Source organism: Mastomys coucha, unplaced genomic scaffold (genome assembly GCF_008632895.1).
Source record: "Mastomys coucha isolate ucsf_1 unplaced genomic scaffold, UCSF_Mcou_1 pScaffold14, whole genome shotgun sequence".
Taxonomy (NCBI): Eukaryota; Metazoa; Chordata; class Mammalia; order Rodentia; family Muridae; genus Mastomys; species Mastomys coucha.
Window position 1 is genome coordinate 49,789,426 of NW_022196896.1, and position 20,981 is coordinate 49,810,406.

The window sequence follows — 20,981 nt, forward strand, 5'->3', positions numbered from 1 at the left end:
TTATTTCATCCACATACACATACACATACACATTTACACATACACACCCATTCACACTTACACACACATTCACATATACACACACATTCACACACATATACACATTCACACATATACACACATACATCCACACACATACATTCACACATATACACACATTTACATACATACACTTACACACATACACTTACATACACACATATATTCACACATACACACATACATTCACACACACACATTCACACACAGACACATATACACACAGACACATATACACACAGATACATACATTCACACATACACACAAATTCACCCACATACACTTACACACGTACATTTACAAACACACATACATTCACACATACATGCACACATTCACATACATATACCCACACATTCACACACATACACACACATTAACACACACATACACATATACACACATACATTCACACATACACACACATTTATTCACACACACATATACATACACACATACATTCACACACATCAGAATAACAGTGGTTTGCAGACTTGAATTGGGCCATGTGTTTCTCTTTACACTTTATGTATACTTTTTCTTTTTGTATAAGAAACACACTGTCACAAGACATGTAAAGAAGTGGGGATTACATAGAGGAGGACAAACAGGCACCCATGACAATACTATAGTCATTCACTCAATAGACTCTGTGTAGACATTGCAGCTCGGTAAAAATCTTGACTTCCGAATGAGAAAACAGTCTGTAATTATATGATAAGTCTCTATGCTTGGAGAACCACTGGGTTTAAGTGCTAACTGAATTCCAAAGAAGATAATAATATGGCCATTCCTGTATGAAGGCACCACACAGGAACATGTCCTAAGCAACTGTGGTGTTCCAGGCTTGGTACAACGTCCTTTCTTTGTATTTTCTCTAATTTGCTCAACTCCTGTAGCAACTTGTGAAGAGAGTGGTCATCCCAGTTTTCAAAAGAGCCCAAGCTGGTCTGTACCAGGGCTGGTTCTTTAAATTCTTTCATAATTATGGGGCATGGCATTTAAAAATGCGGATTTAATTTTAAGTTAAATGCTCCCTGACTATCCAACCTAGAATTATGACAGGGTAGGGCTTCCTGTCCAGCTAAGCACCTTATCTAAGACATCCCAAAAGTTAAGGAGGTTCTGGTGCCCACTGAATTGGGGGTATCAGTGGTTCCCTGAATCCATCAGCACCATCGGGCAGGGTTAGGAGGGAGACTTCACAGAACATTTTTTATTCCATTATTTCATATGCCTATAATCCCTCAGACCTGGGTGTCAAAGAGCTGTACAAGCCATTGGAATCTAGGAGTGCTTTGCTTTGGGTTTGGGTAACAACTGTTTGAAGACACAGTGAATCTCTAGCTCTTTGCAATTGTGTATGGACCTGGTATTATTAATACTTAATGAATTCAGTTGAGTTAGCTAACTTCCAAACCAGAAAGCCTGGGCCATCGTGGGTGGCCTCAAGTGACAGTGAAGCTTGCTGTGCGCTTGCCCATGTGCTTTTGTGCAGATGCCCAGAGGCAGGCCCAATGCCTGATGACTCTGTAATTGTGAATAAAGCCTTTGAGATTCCCCGCGATCTCTAACAGATAACATTTATTGAGCACATGTGTATGCTGTATTTGAAGAGTTTTAATGTACTACATTCTCTTTCTTAAATTGGTATTATAAATATTTTGGGACAGAATGGTAACAACCTTCTCTCCAGGTTCTCACCCAATCTGGATAACTCTAGCCAAGTTTCCTTCCTTTCTTCCTTCCTTCCTTCCTTCCTTCCTTCCTTCCTTCCTCCCTTCTTTCCTTCCTTCCTTCCTCCCTTCCTTCCTTCCTTCTTCTACTTTTGGGAGGAAGGGGGTTTAAGACAGGGTGTCTCTACATTTCCCTAGCTGTCCTGGAACTCACTATGTAAACCATGTTGGCCTTGAACTCACAGAACTGCCTCTGCTTCCTGAGTGCTGGATTTAAAGGTGTATGACTTGGTGCCCAGCCTGCCAAGGGTTTTTGTTTGTTTGTTTGTTTTTATGTACTTTACCTCCAGATTATTTCAAAGTATACCCCAAATATCACTTGTCAATCTTGTAAAATGTGATTTAAAAGATAAGGACTAGTTATAATTTTTTTTCACCTTCACAACAGCCCTATTAATGGGGTGCCATTATGATCCGTGTCATAAAGACACAGTTAGGCTACAAGCTTAACAGACTAGCTCAGGTCACCCAGCTTAGAAGTGTCAGAGACACTGAGCTAATGCTGCCTAGCTCTAGAGCCTGTCCTGCTAACCAAGCACCATATAGTCAGCCCCCATTGCTGTAGCTCATCCTCACACTAAAGGATTGGATCTTCCTAGGAGCAAACTGCCAGGGCTGGGACCGAATTCCTTAAAGACGGAATTAAAGAGGTTCTAGTGCCGACTGAATTGTAATCAGTGGTTTCCTGAATTCATCAGCAGCATAGGGTAGGAAGAGACTTCATGGAACAATTTTTAATTCCATTGTTTCATATGCCTGTAATCCCTCAAACCTCTGACACGTGCCACCATATTGGTTTCCAGGAATTCAGTTACCCAGCCATTGCTGCTAACTGGGTCTCTGTAAGAACATCCAGACAGAATGTCTATGAGAGGCTCCGGTGTCATCCCCAGGACCAGCTTGAAATATTAATGGATTCTATTGAGTAAGGAGCATTGAGGAAAGCAGTCAGACTCTCATTGTGAGAGTTTGAAATGTTGGAGAAATTCACACTGAGAAGGGACAGACGTAGTAGGAAATGTGACTTCCATTGGCTGCCGCTACCAAGGGAACGAAAAGGTTTCTTTTCAAATGAATTTTCCTTTGCTTTTCTCTTTTGGCAGAGCAAGCCAGTTGGGCTTCCCACTGAATCTTTTCAGTTTGTCTGTAGCACTGCTAATTGTGTGTTTGCCGTCACATGGCTGCCTTGGTTCCTTGGCCCTTTCTCGGGCCTCTTGCCTGCTGTGTACTGCTTTCAATGCCAGAAATGTCTCCCCACCTGGGAGTCAGCTGGCTGACAAAACAAAGAAGATCCAGCGAGGCGAAATCTACCCATCCAGAGACCTGACCTGGCAGGCCCCTCCTAAGCATTGAGGCCTGAGGTAGAGAAGACCAGGAGGGTGGATAAACCCACAAAGAACCATGATTCTTCCCTTGAAAGGCATCCACTTGATCCATCGCACCCTTCAGAACAGAGCGGAGAGTAAATCGTATTTATCGATTGGTCAAAACACTTAGGCTTGCCTCGGATTTAAGAAGCTAGAATCTTGTTCTCTCCATCAACCAAGCTGCACTTTCACTCTCTGCTTCCTTTTGTTATTGAGATCACTGTCATTTGCCAATTCTCCTTTTTTGTTTTTGTTTGTTTGTTTTATCAAGACAGGGTTTCTCTGTGCAGCCCTGGCTGTCCTGGAACTCACTCTGTAGACCAGGCTGGCATAGAACTCAGAAATCCGCCTGCCTCTGCCTCCCAAGTGCTTGGATTAAAGGTATGCGCCACCACTGCCCAGCTCATTTGCCAATTCTTGAATCAGTATTTCTTCTCTTGTCCTCTTACCTGCCCAGTCCCCATCACAGAGGGTGTATAACTGCTGGAGGGCTGTCCAGTGCATTCTTACTACCCTCGCTGTGGCAGACCACAAGGTGTACTCTGTCATGGTGCTCTTGAGGCTGAGAACAAATTCCATCCACATCCTTCATGAAATATGCCAACTAGTTCCTCAGTTGAGATCCTTGCTAGGAAACAGGCATGCTCCTTTTTTCTCTGTGCATGTAGTATATGTGGGTGTGCACGGGTATGCGAGTGTGTGCCGTGTATATGTGCAGAGGCCAGAGGTTGAGATCAGGTGTCAGTTCAGATTTGGAGAGGCCTCTCATTTGAACCTAGACGGAACATTTCAGGTGGGTCTGAGAATCCAAATCCAGGTCCTCATGCTTGTTCAGCAAGAACGGTAGCCACTAAGGTGTCTTCTGCAGCTCTGACACCAGTGTCCTTTAAATATTGGTTGTCAAAAGTACTTTTAAATAGCTTTCATTACTGATGTAATTTCTGTGGTTAAAAAAAAAAAAAAGAAGTCTAAAGCCAGGCAGTGGCAGCATACACCTTTAATCCCAGCACTTGGGAGGCAGAGGCAGGTAGATTTCCGAGTTTGAGGCCAGCCTGGTCTACAGAGTGAGTTCCAGGACAGCCAGGGCTACACAGAGAAACCCTGTGGGAAAAAAAAAAAAAAAAAAAAAAAAAAGACAAAAAACAAAACGAAGCCAATAAAAACAACAAAAAAAAATAAAACAAAAACAAAAAACAACAATAACTTTTATTATTAATGTGATTTCTATGGCTAATGGGAAAAACAATGGAGAAATCACTATTGCCAGTGGAGTGGGATTAGATGTGACATCACGGCTTTTATGCCACAGCTCCCTGAACAGTGGCCTCCCTTAAGAGCCTATGGCAGACATTTCAATCAGAGTACCTTTCCTTTCCAGGTCCTGGAGAGGCCTGGGACACCCCACATTACTTCAAGAAGCTCTTACCAAGCAATAGCAGAAGACAAGAACAGTGAAGCCTGCGTGCCATTTGCAAACCCAGACTTTGACCTGCGGTTGTCTTAGCTCCTTCCCAGTCTTCCTAGGAAGACAGACAGAGCGTGCCAGGCTGTGTCTGGGATGTCTGATATTTTCTTTGTGTTGCTGCTTTTCGCTGTTTTAACTAACAGCACCACCACTCCCTGATGCCTCACCCCGCAAGGCAAAGTCAAACTCAGCCACTTTGAAGATGCTCTGATTTGGCTGCAAGGAACTACAGAGATGCCAACTGAAAAGTCTCAGTTATATGTTGGGGATGGAGAAGGGAGGAGCCAAAAACCCATATAGGTCAGACAGCACTTCTTTGACCAAGTGTTTTTGGGTTAGTTTGTTTTTTAAATCAGGTAGAATTTAGAGGATGTTCCCGCTCTATAAAGGGTATATTTCTGTGCGCTAATGCTTATCTAAAAGTCTTTAGCTGAAATCAATCTCCGAGGTCATTGGGTTTTTGTGTGTGTGTGTGGCTTTTTTGTTTTTTTGTTTTTGTTTTTTGTTTTTTTTTATCTTCTGGGTCTTTTCGGATGTTATCCAAAGGAGGAAGAAAAAAGGGCAAACGCTATTTGGGAGTGTTGAAGTAACCGGATTCTCTGCATGGGGCTTAAATAGCAAGCAGGGAATGAATGCAACTTTTCAGAATATAGGACAATCCTTTGTCAAAGGCGGTGCTGGGTTGATGGAAATGAAGCTGCAAGTGCTGACCTTGAATTTTCTGGTAACATTGAGTACTTGGCTGTTCCTGGCCTCTGTTGAGACTTGCAAACAGCTCTGTCGGTTCAGTTTCCTTTGTTTGCTGAAGGGAACTCGGGGCCTTTAATAGTGTGCCCTTTTGGTTTTAAACCGAATCTTTGTTTCGTTTTGTTTTGCTTTGCTCTGCTTGAGATGGGATCATACTCTGGAGTTCAGGCTGGCCTCAGACTTGCTGTCCTCCTGCCTCAGCCTGATAGGATTACAGGGACAAGCCAGGACATCGGGCTAAAACATATCTCATTTGAATGTCCAGCAGACGGCAAATTGGCATCATGTGGGTGATTAGATAGGGAATACGTTTGAAATTGAGACGAGATGTCCGCTAGTCCTTGGTGCTCTCGACACCTTGCAGCCAGGTGCTGGGCCTTTTCTTCTCCTTCCCAGTTTTGAGATGGCACTGTTGGGGGCCAGCAGGACTGCAGTGGCTATTTTTAAGTATATGCTTCATTTAACGTGACAGGAGCAGAGCTTGGGCCATCTGCCTTCCAACCCACTTTACTTCCAACACCAATACATCCTCCAAAGAACAAAACTCGGTGTCGATAATAGATGTGCCTACTGGATATTAGTGAATGTACCGACTACAATACATTTGGGTTGGAACAGCCTTTAATTAAATTTTTACTGACATGTTCTACTTGAAGAAAAAAGTAAATAAAACATCTAAATCAAGTGCTACTAGGACGTTTGCTTAATTCAGCCTTACCTCTCAGCAGTCTGAGATCTACCGTAGAAGCAATCTGCCGTTGACTCTTGTTACCTGTAGTAGCCGAAGTTCGTATAGAGTTGGAGGGTGTAGACAGGTCTGAATTGTAAGAATCATGTTCTCAATTCAATTGAAGGAAGCCGACTTAGACATTTTGTAGTGCTTTCCAGGAAATAAGGTTGAAACAGAAAGCATGTCCGAAATAGCTCAGAAGCTGAGTGGGCAGATTGGAGGCCAGCTGATTCTTGTCTTTGCTACCTCCTCGCTGAGTGACTTTGGGATGGAGAATTAATATATACCATGGACCTAAAACTTGCCTAGCCTAGGCTGAATATTCAGTGTATATGAACCATAATGATCATTTCTTTGCAGGTGGAGAGAAGGCACTTAGTTACCAAGAGGGGAAAAGGCGTCTCCCACTTCTGGTAGGAGTACAGGGAAGCTAGAGGTGGTCGTGAAGGCCTTCGGGAGGTGGAGGCAGGAGGATTGGGAGTTCAAGACCTTTGTCAGCTGCATGGGAATTTTGAGGCCACCCTCGGTTCTTTGGGGACAGAAGCAGGTTAGTTGGGGAAGCTTGATTGTCTTTGGAGAATGCTCAGTTTGAAAGAGCGTTGTTACAGCTCAGGAGGGATGTTACAGTTACATCAAGTGGGCAGCAGACCCTTACTACATGACAGCTAAGGTTTGTGTTTGTTTGTTTGTTTGTTTTTGAGACAGGGTTTCCTCTGTATAGCCTTGGCTGTCCTGGAACTCACTCCGTAGACCAGACTGGCCTCAAACTCAGAAATCTGCCTGCCTCTGCCTCCCAAGTGCTGGGATTAAAGGCGTGCACCACCACCGCCCAGCTGACAGCTAAGTTTTCTGCGTATCCAGACTCTGGTTTTCCAGCCAGCTTCATGTGAGCTCCTCACAAGCCCAAATTCCACCAGCTTCGGATTCATGAATAATAATGAGGGAGATAATGGCACATATTAAAAACTCATCAAGTTTGTGTTAAAGAGAGAAAAAAAAGTCCCCCAAAGTCCTAAATGTTTTATATAAAGTGATATGTAAATATAAACCTCAGCACGCCATGGTCAAAGAAACGCTGAGACTGGGCATTCAAACCAGAAAAGGAACTGTCCACCTTCCTTGTGTCTTTCTCTTACCCATTCAGTTCATTCTTGGTTTGTTTTGCTTTTGTGCTGGGAACTGAATGGAGGCCTTGTGTATGCCAGTGTAGAGCAGTACCAATGAGCATCTTATCCCAGCCGATTTCTTACTTTTTATTTGAGGTACAGTTGCTAAGTTGTCCAGGCTAGACTTGAGGTCACAACACAGCCTAGGCAGTCCTTGAACTTGTAGTCCTTCTGCCTTAGCCTCCTGAACAAGCCAGATCACAGGCTTGCTTTACCAGGCCCAGCTTCTGAATTTATTCATACAGAGACTATTCACTGAGCACTTTCTGTGTACTATGGACCGTTCTAGGCAAGGGTGTGATGGTGAATACAACAGACCAGGATTTCTTTGCTGATGAGACCTGTAGTCTGGGCTAGCACAGAGGCTAGGAAGAACAGACAGTAAACATAACACACAATGTATTAACTTTTTATCCGTTCGGATGGCTGCTGTTTCAGAAAATGGGGCTGGAAAGATGGCTCAGCGGCATCCGGTTACTCTTCCAGAGGACTGAGGTTCAATTCCTAGAATCTACATGGTCACTCATAAACATTTGTAACTCCAATATCCAGGGACTCTGATGCCCTAATAGGCATTACATGCATGAAACACACAGACACACATGCAGGGGTGGGGGTGTGATACAAATAGAGTAATATTCCTAAGAAAGAAAAACAGAAAAGAAACCAATATTGAAGCTGTGCAGAAATTGGAACATTCTGGTGGATAACAAAAATTGCAGCTGTCATTGAGGATAGTGTGGGTGGCTTCTAAAATATTAAAAATGAAATTACTATAATCCAGAAATTGCACTTCAGGGTATGTGTGTACTAAAGGGTTGGAAGCACAGTACTGAGAAGATATTTATACACCCACATTCATAGCAGCATCACTCTCAATAGCCAAAGGGTGGGACGACCCCTCTATTGACAGCTGAACATATAGACAAAGCATGATGTACACACACAATGAAATGTTGACACATACTACACACATGGCTGAAAGCAGGAGACAGGGTTCCAAGTAAAATGTCACTTACAAAAAGATTATGAGTCCATGAATATGAGGTCCCTAAAAGGGTACATAAAACAAACAAACAAAAATAGTTGCCAGGGACCAGAGAGAAGAGAGGACGGAGAATTGTTCAGGAGATACTGGGCTTTTGTTTTGCAGGAGAGAAAGAGTTGTGGAGACTGGCGTAGACAATTGAGTGTGCTTAACCACATTCTGAGAGGGGATGAGATGGAACACTGAAATCGCAGGTGCATGTTTATGATGTCAGGGCTTAACAGCCTGTGCAGTAGGTTTGAGGCCATCTGGACTAAATAATGAGACTCTGGCAGAGGAGAGAGGAACAAATTAGGAGGAAAAGATGGGAGAGAAGGAGGAGAGGGAGGAGGGGAAAGAGGGGGAAGAAGAGGAGGAGAAGGAGATGAGAAAAGAAGAAGGAGAAGAAGGAGAAGAAGAAGAAGAAGGAGGAAGAGGAGGAGGAGGAGGAGGAGGAGGAGAAGAAGAAGAAGAAGAAGAAGAAGAAGAAGAAGAAGAAGAAGAAGAAGAAGAAGAAGAAGAAGAAGAAGAAGAAGAAGAAGAAGAAGAAGAAGTGGAGGAGGAGGAGGAGGAGTTAAGTTGGTAAATTTTGTGTACCTGAACACACACAGAGAAAGTAATACATGAAGCTGCAAGGGGTAAACCTGAAATGAGACAAAGGGGCAGAGTGTGGTGCTCGGTGGAGTGCCAAGCAGCTTTAAATCAAGAAGGTGGCTGGGTAGCTCCTTGAGAAGAGGAGGTTTGAGGGAGGCCTGGGAGGAATTGTTTACCACCTGGCAGCTGTGGTGAGCAAACACAATCCACGTCTAAATCTTCCAGGGCCCGTGGGTGCTGCAGCAAAGTGCAGACAACCATCAAGCAGTGTCCGTGGGAGGCAGCTGAGGTTGAAACTGGGCTTGGACTCACTCCAGCTTGATTAGAAAGACAATCCAGGAGCTCAGGTGGCACCTGCACTGGCTTTAATGAGATGTCACCTGAGACCACAGGTCAGGTTACTGCAGTGATAGGCACTTGTGACCCTTTCTAAAGTTAAACTAGAGCCTAGAAGCGAAAAACCAGAGGTGTGATTTTCTCTTTCCTTCCTTCCTTCCTTCTTTCTTTCTTTCTTTCTTTCTTTCTTTCTTTCTTTCTTTCTTTCTTCCTTCCTTCCTTCCTTCCTCCCTTTCTTTCCTTCTTTCTTTCCTTCTTTCTTCCTTTTCTTTCGTTTTTTCTTTTTAACTTGGTTTTTCAGGCAGGTTGCTATTGAGCCTGAGGAGTCTGGGTTTTCTGGGAGCTGAAAAATCATTCATTTCCAGTATGACTTGTAAATCCCTCAGAACTTTCGGATTTGCAAAGCTTCCTCTCAACTCCTAAGTGAGGAGGGAGCTCAGATATTCTTATTTCAGTTACTCTTTACCTGATACATCACGTGACATGGAATGATGAGCCGCCTAGAAGAGGATAGGGGGCATCTCTCCCTTGCCTGTGTTACCAAACAGAAGACAGCTCTCCCACATTCATGCCTTTGGGGACAGTTAGCCTGAACCCTGTCACCAGGGTCAGTTCTATTGTGCTGCCCAGGTGAGATGCAAGCCCTGTTCTCCCATGTGCTGCCGCTGGTAAGGGGCAGGGCCAGTTCTCTTGCTCTCATGACCCCAGGGTCAGGTCTCTTAGCTGCCACAGACGGAGATGGGTAAAGAAGGAGGAGATTTGTCCTTCATCCATGCTACCACACCAGAGGTCAGTGGTAGGGCCAGCTCTCCCATGCTCATATCCTTGGGCTAGCTCACCTGCAACACTCAAAATGTGTGGGGTCTCTCAGGAGTGGTCTCAGGAGTGTTATGCCTTGGTCATACATTAGGACACCAGGCAGGAGTCATCTTGGGCATGATATGTTCCCTCAAGCCTGTGTGGCACCAGACTGATGGTCAATCAGGCTATTTCCCTGTCCGGGACCCATGGCGTGAGTCTGGCGGTCATAGAGGGCTTGTTCCTCACTGGCTGCCTGAGTGACCCCTTGTGAGAGTTGTCCGGGCTTACTCCCACCAGAGGCTGGAGGTGGGCTAAGGGTCCCAGGTGGGGTTCTTCTAGTCTCCAACTTGCTCCTGATCTTAGGAGTCTATCTAGACCTGCCTGGAACAGGATTTCGTCTCAAGCTTGCTTTTTTTTTTTAGGAAATGTTAGGCTACTAATCATTCAGTTGTTCATAAGTCAGAACACTGAATATAAGCGTAGGCTATCTCCTCTCTGCCACCTACTGACACACATGTGACGCATTAGCCACATCTTCAATGCCTCTCGTGGCAGGCCTCTTTTTGTTTCTTATACAGGGGGTTGAACCTGTGGCTTTGCACATGCTAAGTATGTGCTTTACACTGACCCACTATCACCAGATGAGATTCTTGGTGCGTACTTTCCAACCGAGGTCCCTTCACAGTAAAGTAAGAAAAGGTGTATTTTCTTCATCTTTGTGCATACCCAGCTGCGCAGTCATCTCTCTCTGGTTTTTGAGCCCAGAGGACTTCCAGTACTTCTGGTTTCTCTCAGCAGACAATATTGGGACTAGAGCCAAGCGTCTTACCCCATGGTCAAATGATGACACATGGGAATGCAGCAACTTCTTACTCTGATAAATCTCTATCAGTGGGATAGCAGAACTTAGTAGTCATTCTGGGTGGATTTTTTTTTCCGTGTCAATTTGACAGCAGTTAGAATCATCGGAGAGAAGGGAGCCTCGGTTGAGATCCAGCTGTAAGGCATTTTCTCAACTAGTGATCAATAGGGGAGTAGTGCCATCTCTGAGTTGGTGGCCCTGGGTCCTGGGTTATAAGAAGCAGGCTGAGCAAACCAGGAGGAGCAAGCCTTACAGAGGTACTCCTTCATGACCTATGCATCAGCTCCTGTCTCCAGGATCCTGCCCTGTTTGAGTTCCTGTCCTGACTTCCTTTGGTGATGAACAGCAATGTGGAAAGTATAAGCTGAATAAACCCTTTCCTCCCCAAGTTGCTTTTTGGCCTTGGTATTTCATTGCAGCAATAGAAACCTTCACTAAGAAAGTAGCGAAAGAGTAAAAGTCCAGTGAATTCAGCAAACACTCTGGGTTCTCACTGGAGAGGAAAGGAATTTAATCCCATATAACACAGTATTCATCTCTAAGAAATCACAGCCTCTTATGGGTGTAGAAGAAACTCACAGATAAGCACAGGACAAGACTGTATTTGAATGGGACATCGAACCAAAAGAAATGCAGGCTATCTGCTGAGGATGGGCGGAGGGGGGTGTTGCTTCGACTTCGTGCTTTGGAGAGCATGGTGAGTTAGCATCAGAGAGGTGCCTTCAGAGATGGGTGAAATTCACAAACAGGGACAAAGCCACTCCAGGTAAAGAGATCGGCTTAGAGGAAGACCCCCAAAAGGAAGCCCAAGTTGAGCATCTACTTAAAAGATGGGACCACTCAGATTTGTCTGTCAAAATAAATAACTAGAAACACTCTGTTTTTTCCACAAGAGGGTGGCCAAAGGAATTATGGTATACTTAGCCAATAAGAAGTGGTCATATGGGAAAATAAATCAAATATAGATTATAAAATGATTAATGGAAAAACAAAGTATATTAAATGACAGAAGGAGGCTGTAGAACACTGAGAATAACATAAGGGTTAACATATACTAAACGATATATTTGTGGATGTGTAATTTCACAGTGTTTTGATATTATCGTTAATGTTAATACCTATTCATAATTTCATAATGTCTTCAAGAGAAAACAGTGATCGATGAACAACTAATTCAGTACATAGCAACTGTTGCTAGGGAGAAAAGGAGGTTTCATCTGAATCTTACAGGGAAATTGATGAATAGAAGAAAGTTGTACTCGTTTACACTCATGCATATATTTAAAGTCTGAGGGAAGTACAACACACTAAGATCTGGCAAATCCTTGTTTATTGTCTACAAACTTGAACTATTTAATAATTCTAAAATGAAGTGCACAGGCATTAGTGGCACCCACCTAGAATCACAGTACTTAGGATATCAGATGTTCAAGTAAGAGAAAGTCACAGAGCGTTAGGCACAGCAGATAATGTCCGAGTGTCCCTCGGAGCCCAGTTTTATGTCGTGGTAGGAAGACAGCCATGAGTTCAAAGCTCAAGAACAACTTACCCTACTTAGTGAGCTATAGGCTCTCCTGGGATATGATGGGGACCTTATGTCAAACAAATAAAACACACACACACACACACACACACACACGCACATGCACACACATACATACATACACACACACACACACACACACACACACACACACACACACACACACGCTGTGGGGGGTGGAGGAGATAGTCACACCAGGAGTCAGACACAGAGAGACCGACACAGGGACAGAAATTCATGGCCTCTGGTGCCCCACTCTGTTTACTCTTCCTCGTGACTTCAGAGGAGGATGAGTCCCACCGATGTAAACCAGGCCTGGGTCATGGAAACGCTTAATTGCCAAGCTCAGGAATGTGAGCTCGCTTAATTGCCAAGCTCAGGAATGTGAGCTCTCGTTGGCAGTTGGAAGTTACAACAGAAACTTTGGAGCACTTTTTTTTCTGAGCTGAGTTTTAGCCAATCAAATAAGATAGAACTCGGGCCAAGAACAGTCAGGAAACTGTCACCATCAGTGTTGCTGGGTCAAGATGCAGATCTGTAGACAAGAACAAAACAGCAGCAGGTTTTTGCTACGGCCATCCTACCCCGAACATGCTTTATCTTGTCAGAAAGGACAGGTTCGTTTGTTCATTGTTTTTGTTTTTGTTTTTGAGACAGGGTTTCTCTATGTAGCTCTGCTTGTCCCAGAACTCACTCTATAGACCAGGCTGGCCTCGAACTCACTACCCACCTGGCTCAGAAAGAACAGGTTGGTTTTTGGTTTTTTTGGTTTGTTTTTTTTTTAATATGCTAAAACTTGTTTAAGTTTTAATGACTAGAAGCCCTTAAAGTCTAGGTAGTCCCCACTGACTTAGTTTTGACTTTGAGACAGGATGTCACTGAAGTACACAGGCTGCCCTTAAGATGACACTGAAGTCTAGTCAGCTTTGAACTTCTGGCCCCTCTGCCTCTGCCTCCTGAGTAGCTGGGAATGTAAACCTGCACCACCAAACCTGGTGACAGATTTCAGATTTCAGATGTCAAGGGTCTGTAAGTAAGAAATTAGCCATGCCAGTAACAAAATGAGGTATGCCAGATGGTTTGCTTGTGGTGCTGGTGAGGACAGATAGGTGGATAAAGAGAAGTCATGGTTAAAAAGCTGGGACCCATAACGGTCTCACAACATGTTAGGACTTCCCATGGCACACCATATGAGAAGAAGAAGAAGAAGAAGAAGAAGAAGAAGAAGAAGAAGAAGAAGAAGAAGAAGAAGAAGAAGAAGAAGAAGAAGAAGAAGAAGAAGAAGGGGAGGAGGAAGAGGAGGAGGAGGAGGAGGAAGAGGAGGAGGAGGAAGAGGAGGAGGAGGAGGAGGAGGAGGAGGAGGAGGAAGAAGAGGAAAAGGAAAATCTAAAAGAAAAGAAACTATGTATAATTTGGGTGAGAATGGGCAGGCAGACTCAGTGAATGGTAATGAGGGAGGAATGGGGGCTATGGTGTGCTGGCTAGTGATTAAGAGAACTGGCTGGTCCTGGGTCCCATTTGTGATGGGATGCCAAAGGCTCAAGTCGCATGGTTGGACTAAGAGAAGCAGGACTGGAGGTTGTAAGGACCACATGGCGTACAAAGACACTGATAGGAGTCAGGACCCTAGTACCCGGGAGAAGGGAGTATAAACCTGGTATCTTGGAGCTAAAATAACCCAGATGATAAATAGCAAACACCTTTGTAGACAGCACAGGGCAGCCAGTAGGCCGTTAGTATGAGGAAGCTGTCCCTGTGTGGCCACACTTACTGATCTGAACTTGCTGACTTTTCAAAGGAAGTCCCCCCATCAAATAGCTAGTGACTTCTCATCATTTCAATGATGACTAGAAGCCCTTAAAGTCTATGTAGTCCTAACCACTAGGTTAGGAATAGCTACTAACAGTTATGGGAAAAGGCTTTGCTAGAGATGACTGGTGACTTCAGAGATACCTTTCAGAAAGCTCTCGTGGAGTAACCTGGGAAAAGAGGGTCTAGGTAGTGCTCCTGGGTGACTGCCAGGAGTCCTCAAACCAGCATCAGCTCCGAGGGCACCCCTCTTGCTATCTAGATCTACCTGTAAGTTTGTGGTTGATGGATATGTAATGTACATAATATTATATTTACTGCAACACTCAAGTTGTTGGACTCTTGGGATGGGAGAGTGGCGTCTATCTGTGCGGTATTGTCAGTTTGCCTTAAAGCTTTAAAGTGCTCTGGCTCTCAACAATTCTCACAGTCGAGTTCCTCCAACTAGGATGGAGGCACATGTTTGTGAGAGCATGCTTGCACAGCAAGCTCAAGTTAATTAACTAAGATTAAAAGTGGACAACTTCCTTATGCATTTTGGTGAGGCTCGCCATTTCCAAGTAAAGGAAAATAAGCAAGTTAGCGTCTAACACTATAGTGTTATGGACGGGTGTTCCCCCAAATCCATATGTTCAAATCCTCATCCCAATAAGAGGGTGTTAGGAGCTGAATGGTGTTGATAACCTAATAAAAGGAAGCTCCATGGCTTTTGTGCCTTGCCAGGGCCCAGCTAGAGGAGAGCTGTCTGGAAGTCAGAGGTGAACACTTATCAGGCGGTAAGCCTGTTAGCAACTTGTTCTTGGCCTTCAAACCTCCACAGCTGTAAGTAATAAATATTTGCTGTTTTAAAACCCCATTGGCTTGTGATATTATGCTATGGCGACCTGAAATGCCAGGACTGATTAGTTCAGTCTGAGGCTGTCCTCAGTGTCTTAGAGAGATTCTCTCTGAGCCTGAGTTTAAGCAGGAAGCAGATTTTTCCAGGCACAGTGGGGGTACGGTAACATTGGCAGTGTTGAGTGAGTGGCCTGTGTAGGCAACCAGGACAGGCTGTTCTGGCTTTCCCTGCGCACCAAGAATAAGAAATTAGGTCCCCAACTCTTCTCTTGTCTCTCTCATCTCCAGTGTTATTGGCCTTCTCCCCCCTCCTCTGCCCCCACCCCACCCCGCCTAGATCTCCATTCCCTGAATCTTTATTAGGCCCTCTTGGGACACAAAATTACCAGTGACAGAAGATGAAAGAGTAAAAGCAGGCTGGCGGTCTGAAATTCAGTCAGCAATTTAAAGATGGCTATAGCTATCTATCACGTAGATGAACCAGACACAGGTTCCAGCGTCCAATGCAAACGCTGTTTAACTGTTGTAAAAACACCCTGTGATTTCATTGCCTAAACATCCACTGCTTTTGCATGGGTGTGAGCAGGAGTGTGTCACAGAGGGGCTTCGAAAGTAAAGGGACAAGTTTGAGAGTTGGTTCTGTCCTTTCACCATGGGGGTCTCAGGAATTGAACTTAGGTCATTAGGCTTGGCAGCAAGTGCCTTCACCCACTGAACCATCTTGCTGGTCACCATTGTTTTTAGTTATCTTTGCCCGAGTCTTGCCATATATCCCAGGCTAGTCTTGAATTCACTAAATAGGCCAGGCTGGCTTTGAACTTTGGACAGTCTTCCTGCCTTAACTTTCTAAATGCTAGGATTATATGTGTGTGCCACCTATGTGTTGACTGTATCTTTAGGAGCAGGCAAAGGATGTTTTATTTCATTTTGTCTTTGAGTAGTTGTTATCTGTTGATGACAACTGGAGTTGAATCCTGGAGTCCCTTTACTCTGCTAGCTTACAACAATGAGAAAGGAGGAATAAGACCATGTTACACTCTCAAAGAACCTGGGATGGAGAGACAATGGTCTCTCTACCACAGTAGTGAAATTACGTGCGCATCTGGCCGTAGCTTGTGAAACCGTTAGGCAAGCATTCTAAGAGGGAGAGAGATCGAAATTGCCTGAAGACTGCATCCTGGTAACTCAGAACTGAACTAAAGCCTCCATGTTATCTAAAGAGAAATCAAGAATCGAGTGATTTGCTTGAATTTATAGCAAATAAACAGGCCAGATCTGGGGACCCTTTGAAGTGTGTTGCCCATGAACTGCAGAAGGGTTAATGTAAAGCATAGGGCTGCTAGAAAGACATGCATCTGTGTGGTGTTCCAACTCTGCTTTAAGAAAGCAAGGGCATTCCCCGGATAGAGTGGAGACGAGCAGCTCCGGGCAGTTCACCTGAGATGGCCCAGGTCCCAGCAGGTTTGCGGCTCCATGGAAGCCGCCCGCCTGCCTGCTAGAAGCTAGAACAAGCTGAGGGGGTGCATAACTGCAGCCAAACCACACCCAGTGAAGCCAATAGCTTTGCTTGAGAGGGAAGTCTATGGAGACTCCTTGTCCCTAGCCTTTAATTAGCAGGTGTTTCAGTCAGCAGGGCTTACCCTGACCCAAACAAGCAGTCTAGAAAGAAAAGATGAGCCTCTTTACCCAGCCAGCTTCCTAGCTGATTGGCCTTAGAGTGTTCAGGGCACTCTACTGAATTGTCTGCAGCTCCTCTGAATTCTCCCTCTCCGTGACACAGATGCTGTGTGTCTTGTGGGGTAGATGCATTCTGTGTGTGCATTGCCATGCCTTTCGAAGAAAGCACCTGCTCAAATGACATTAGCTGAGATGTGGGTGGCAAAGCAAGAAAGCACAAAACACAGACAGAGTTCTTGCTGGAGGGCCTTTCTCTCTCTCCCTCTCTCTCTCTCTCTCTCTCTCTCTCTCTCTCTCTCTCATTATATACAGAGTCACATAGGAAGGCTCAGAGGCCTAGAGATGACAAGCATCCCTGTCAATATCAGACAGATGCAGCTTTAGAGGGGCTATGAGATTTTTTCTTTATTTTTCTTTAATATGAAAAGCATTAAAAAGCATATAAAAGGGGCAATCCTACCAGGTAGTTCAGCCGCTGCTGGTTGCACCAATCCTAACGTGCTAGGTATAAGTTACAGAGCTCGGGCTTCTCTGCAAAATAAAATCAAATCAACTTTAAAACAGCACCTTCAAACAAATGCAACAAAACCTTAATGCACATTCCTCCAGCTAGAAATCCAACACAAGGTTAAAAAAGACTTCTCCATGTCGAGTAATAAGTAGACCACTTCTTCCTCCCTACCACTGGCTTATATCAGGTTTGGTCAGATTATTCCAAACAGCCTCATTGGCATGTTAACCAGACAAATTCAAAACCCACAGACAATATGTGTGTATTCCATTAAAATGTTGAGGTGCTTTTTGAAGGGTGGTAGTTTAGTTGCTAATATTCATTTTACTAATTAATCACATCTTGCTAATCTTTAGATATTTATGTCAAACATTCTTGTTTGCCAAATGGTAATAGTCCTAGTTTTCCAATTATACAGGTAAGTGTTGAGAAATCCCATAATGACTATATTTACCTAAAGAAGAAAAGTAGATTTCCTGAAATCCCAGCACTTAGTGATATCAGAGCTGCATTAATTCTATGCACAGGTATGTTTTCTGTGTCACATTTCTGTGTTTGCAAAAATAGGACACACTTTTAATTTATTTCTTCCTTGTAATAATATCTTCCATTGATTTATTTAACAAGTCTTTTCTGAGCTTGGATGATGGACTTGCAGTCACTGTTCAAAGTGCAGGGATGCTCCACGGGAAACGGGGACACACAATTCTCCTGTATTTTCAGAAATGAGATGTAATACATATTGTATAGGCTTATAATTTATTCAGTCTAGTCTTCCATTTTTGGATGTCAGAATACTATTTGTTGGGATTTCTCAAATATAAGGGAAAACGTGCACTGATTGTCAGTGAATCCAAGTTAAAATTATCTCAGCTAATAATAGTATTTGGCTGGTAACACTAAGCCTTAAAATATGGCATTATAAACAATGATATGATTCTTGGCAGAAATTACAAAGATCTAGGAGAGCCCAGCAGTCTCTTGCTTGATGGATGACTGAAGGTTCTTGAAGCCTCCAAGGCTGTGCCCTGCTCTGTCTCTGTCTCTGTTTTCAAGGCTGCCTGGGCGGGGGGGCGGGGGGGAGCAAGGCTCCAGTTCTAATAGAGCCCTTGCTGTTACGTTAGCTGCTATTGCTTCTCAGACCCTGTGGTTATGCAGTGGTGTGCAAGGCTAACCTGGGGATTCTGGAAGCATTTCTTTTGACCTCTACCGAGAGTGTTGCTCTTCTGCTCTTTGCCCAACGACCAGCAGGGCCACCTTCGTGCCATCTGTGCATCCTGCACATAATGGCATGGGGTAATGTCACAGAATCTGTTTGTTGATGATTTCAGTATGAGCAAAATGTAGCCCGGGTGAATTCTAAACTCCTGCGATGGCCGAGCTTATATGGACTGGGAAGCTGAGACTTGGAGGAAGCTGAGACTTGGTCACGGCAAGTCTCATGGTTAACAGTAGAGCCAAACTGACAGCTGGAACTTCTCTTCTCACCCACTTCATCCCATGCAATCAGCAAGTCCAAGTTTGTGGTAGGGTTGTGTGGAATTTTTGGAATGGGTCAAGGAACACCATTGCTTTGGAGGGTGTCTTGGTGGTTAACAGCTAAAATGTCTTTCATACCAAACTATCTCAGTTTCCCAAATATGGAGTTTACTTAATTTTCTGCTTTGTTGATCTGGGAGAGGCCTTTGGGGATTGCATGGAATCTGAGTAGCAGAATTCAGTAACTGTTCTTTGCTTTCGTTTTTGTTAGCCATACATTAATTATCCGCAGTGGGAGGTATCGTGATGGGCATTTTCATACATGTGATTTGTGTTGGCATGCTTTCTATCAACATCTTTAGGTTGGAATGTCTCAGTGCATAGGTTTTGTAAATCTGGCCACAATGGGTCTGGAGAGATTGCTTAGTTGTTAAGATCTCTTTGCTGCTTTTGCACAGGACCTTGGGTTTAATTCCTGGTACCCACAGAGTGGCTCATAACTTCCTGCAAATACCTTTTCTGGGAGAATCTGATGCCCTCTTCTGGTCCCTCAGGCACTGGAATCACAACTGAGGAAACCTGGGACTGTGATGTCAGTCTATGAGAGCTGATGTTTGTAGGCTGGGAGAAATCTTTACACATCCTCAGGACCACACAAGCAAGGCATGAGTTGACAATGGGAGGGAGCCAGTTGGATTTTCCTCTGTGTCATCAGGGACATGTATATTAGCTGTTTTCAGGGATTACAACAAACACCAGAAAGTTGTCATTTTGTCCTTAATAAAAAGGAAATGTATTCAATGTATTTTTCATCAATCTAAACTAGATAAACAAAATCAAGCCTTAAGTTTAGGGACTAGAAAGAGGGCTCAATGACTAACAGTACTGGCTGCACTTCCAAAGGACCCAAGTTCATTTACTAGTACATACACAGCAGCTTACAACTATCTATAACCTTAATCCCAGGAGATCCAACATTGTCTTGTGGTCTCCAAGGGCACTAGGCACACATGTGGTGCACAGACATATATGTATGCAAAACACCCATACATATAAAATATAATAATAATGGCAAAAATAGCGATGCATTTATCCTTTTTAATGTACTTTGTTTAGTGCTGTGACTTGGTTTTTACTTGCTTGAGACAGGGTCTCATTGTGTAGCCCTGGTTGGCCAGAAACTCGCGACCTAGATCAGGCTTCAAGTTCAACAAGATCTCCCTGCCTCAGCCTCCAAGAATCCTGAGATACAGGTGTGTGCCACCACACCCCCTGTGGTATCCCTTAAAAACATTTATTCTACTTTTATTTGTTTGTTTTGACTTCATTTTACATTTTAATTCTAAATAATTTAAGAGTTTCTTAGTGTAAAACTTTCAGAATGGAGCCTTACAAGACACAGACATAACATTTTATAACTTTTCTTTTTGATATTAAGTGAATTCATGGTACACATGCTATATTTGGCATATGATTAAGAATTTTTTTTGTCTGTGGTTTGGGTTTCTCCAGACAGAGTTTCTCTGTGTATCCCTGGCAGTCCTAGAACTCACACTGTAGACCAGGCTAGCTTTGAACTCCCAGAGATCTGCCTGCCTCTACTTCCCAAGTGCTGGGGTGTGGATGTGCCACCACAGCCCAGCGATATTTTTAATCTATAACCACTAGACTCTGGATGCAGAACTCACAGACACAGAGAGACAGCTATGATGGTGAGGGGGTATGGGTGTGAATATGTTATAAGAGTTGGGAGCAAAAGGCTCGGCTCCAGAAATTCCAACTGATGGGGTGTGACTACCCATGTGGGTATCCCTATGAAAGAAATGCTTGATGGTCAAAAGGCAGATGAAGAGCATTTAAGCAATGGGGCCACCCTAGGAGCACAGATAAAGGTGTTCAGTGACTTATCTCCCAAAGGTCCATGGTAGCTTTACTCTAAGAATCAGCAGAAGTTTAGGCTCACAGCCATCCATTGGTCTGAGCACAGGGACCCCAATGAAGAAACTAGAGAAAGGACCTAAGGAGCTGAAGGGGTTTGTAGCCCCTTAGGAAGAACAACAATATGAACTAACTAGTGCCCTCAGAGCTCCCAGGGACTAAACCACCAAAGAGTACACATGGTGGGACTCATGGCCCCAGCTGCATATATAGCAGAGGATGGCCTAGTCGGTCATCAATGGGAGGTCCTGTGAAGGTTCTATGCCCCAGTATAGGAGAATAGCAGGGCCAGGAAGCAGGAGAGGGTGGGTTGGTA

At 44.1% G+C, this 20,981-nt stretch overlaps 1 protein-coding gene and 1 non-coding gene across 7 annotated transcripts in view; one reads left to right on the top strand and one right to left on the bottom strand.

Moving 5' to 3' along the window:
• Positions 1 to 20,981, top strand: part of Paqr8 (progestin and adipoQ receptor family member 8) — a 47,731-nt gene that overhangs the window by 12,623 nt on the left and 14,127 nt on the right. Inside the window, exons 1-3 of one of the 6 annotated variants that reach the window (XM_031366977.1) lie at positions 12,792 to 12,976; positions 13,072 to 13,162; positions 14,947 to 15,045. The exons of 1 other annotated variant lie outside the window; for it this stretch is intronic. The gene's annotated coding sequence lies outside the window, so the exon portion shown is untranslated. 4 more of the 6 variants (XM_031366974.1, XM_031366978.1, XM_031366975.1 and 1 more) reach the window with 4 other exon arrangements.
• Positions 10,434 to 10,565, bottom strand: LOC116089619. The gene has a single exon (XR_004118400.1). It is a non-coding gene; the product is annotated as a small nucleolar RNA SNORA17 (small nucleolar RNA).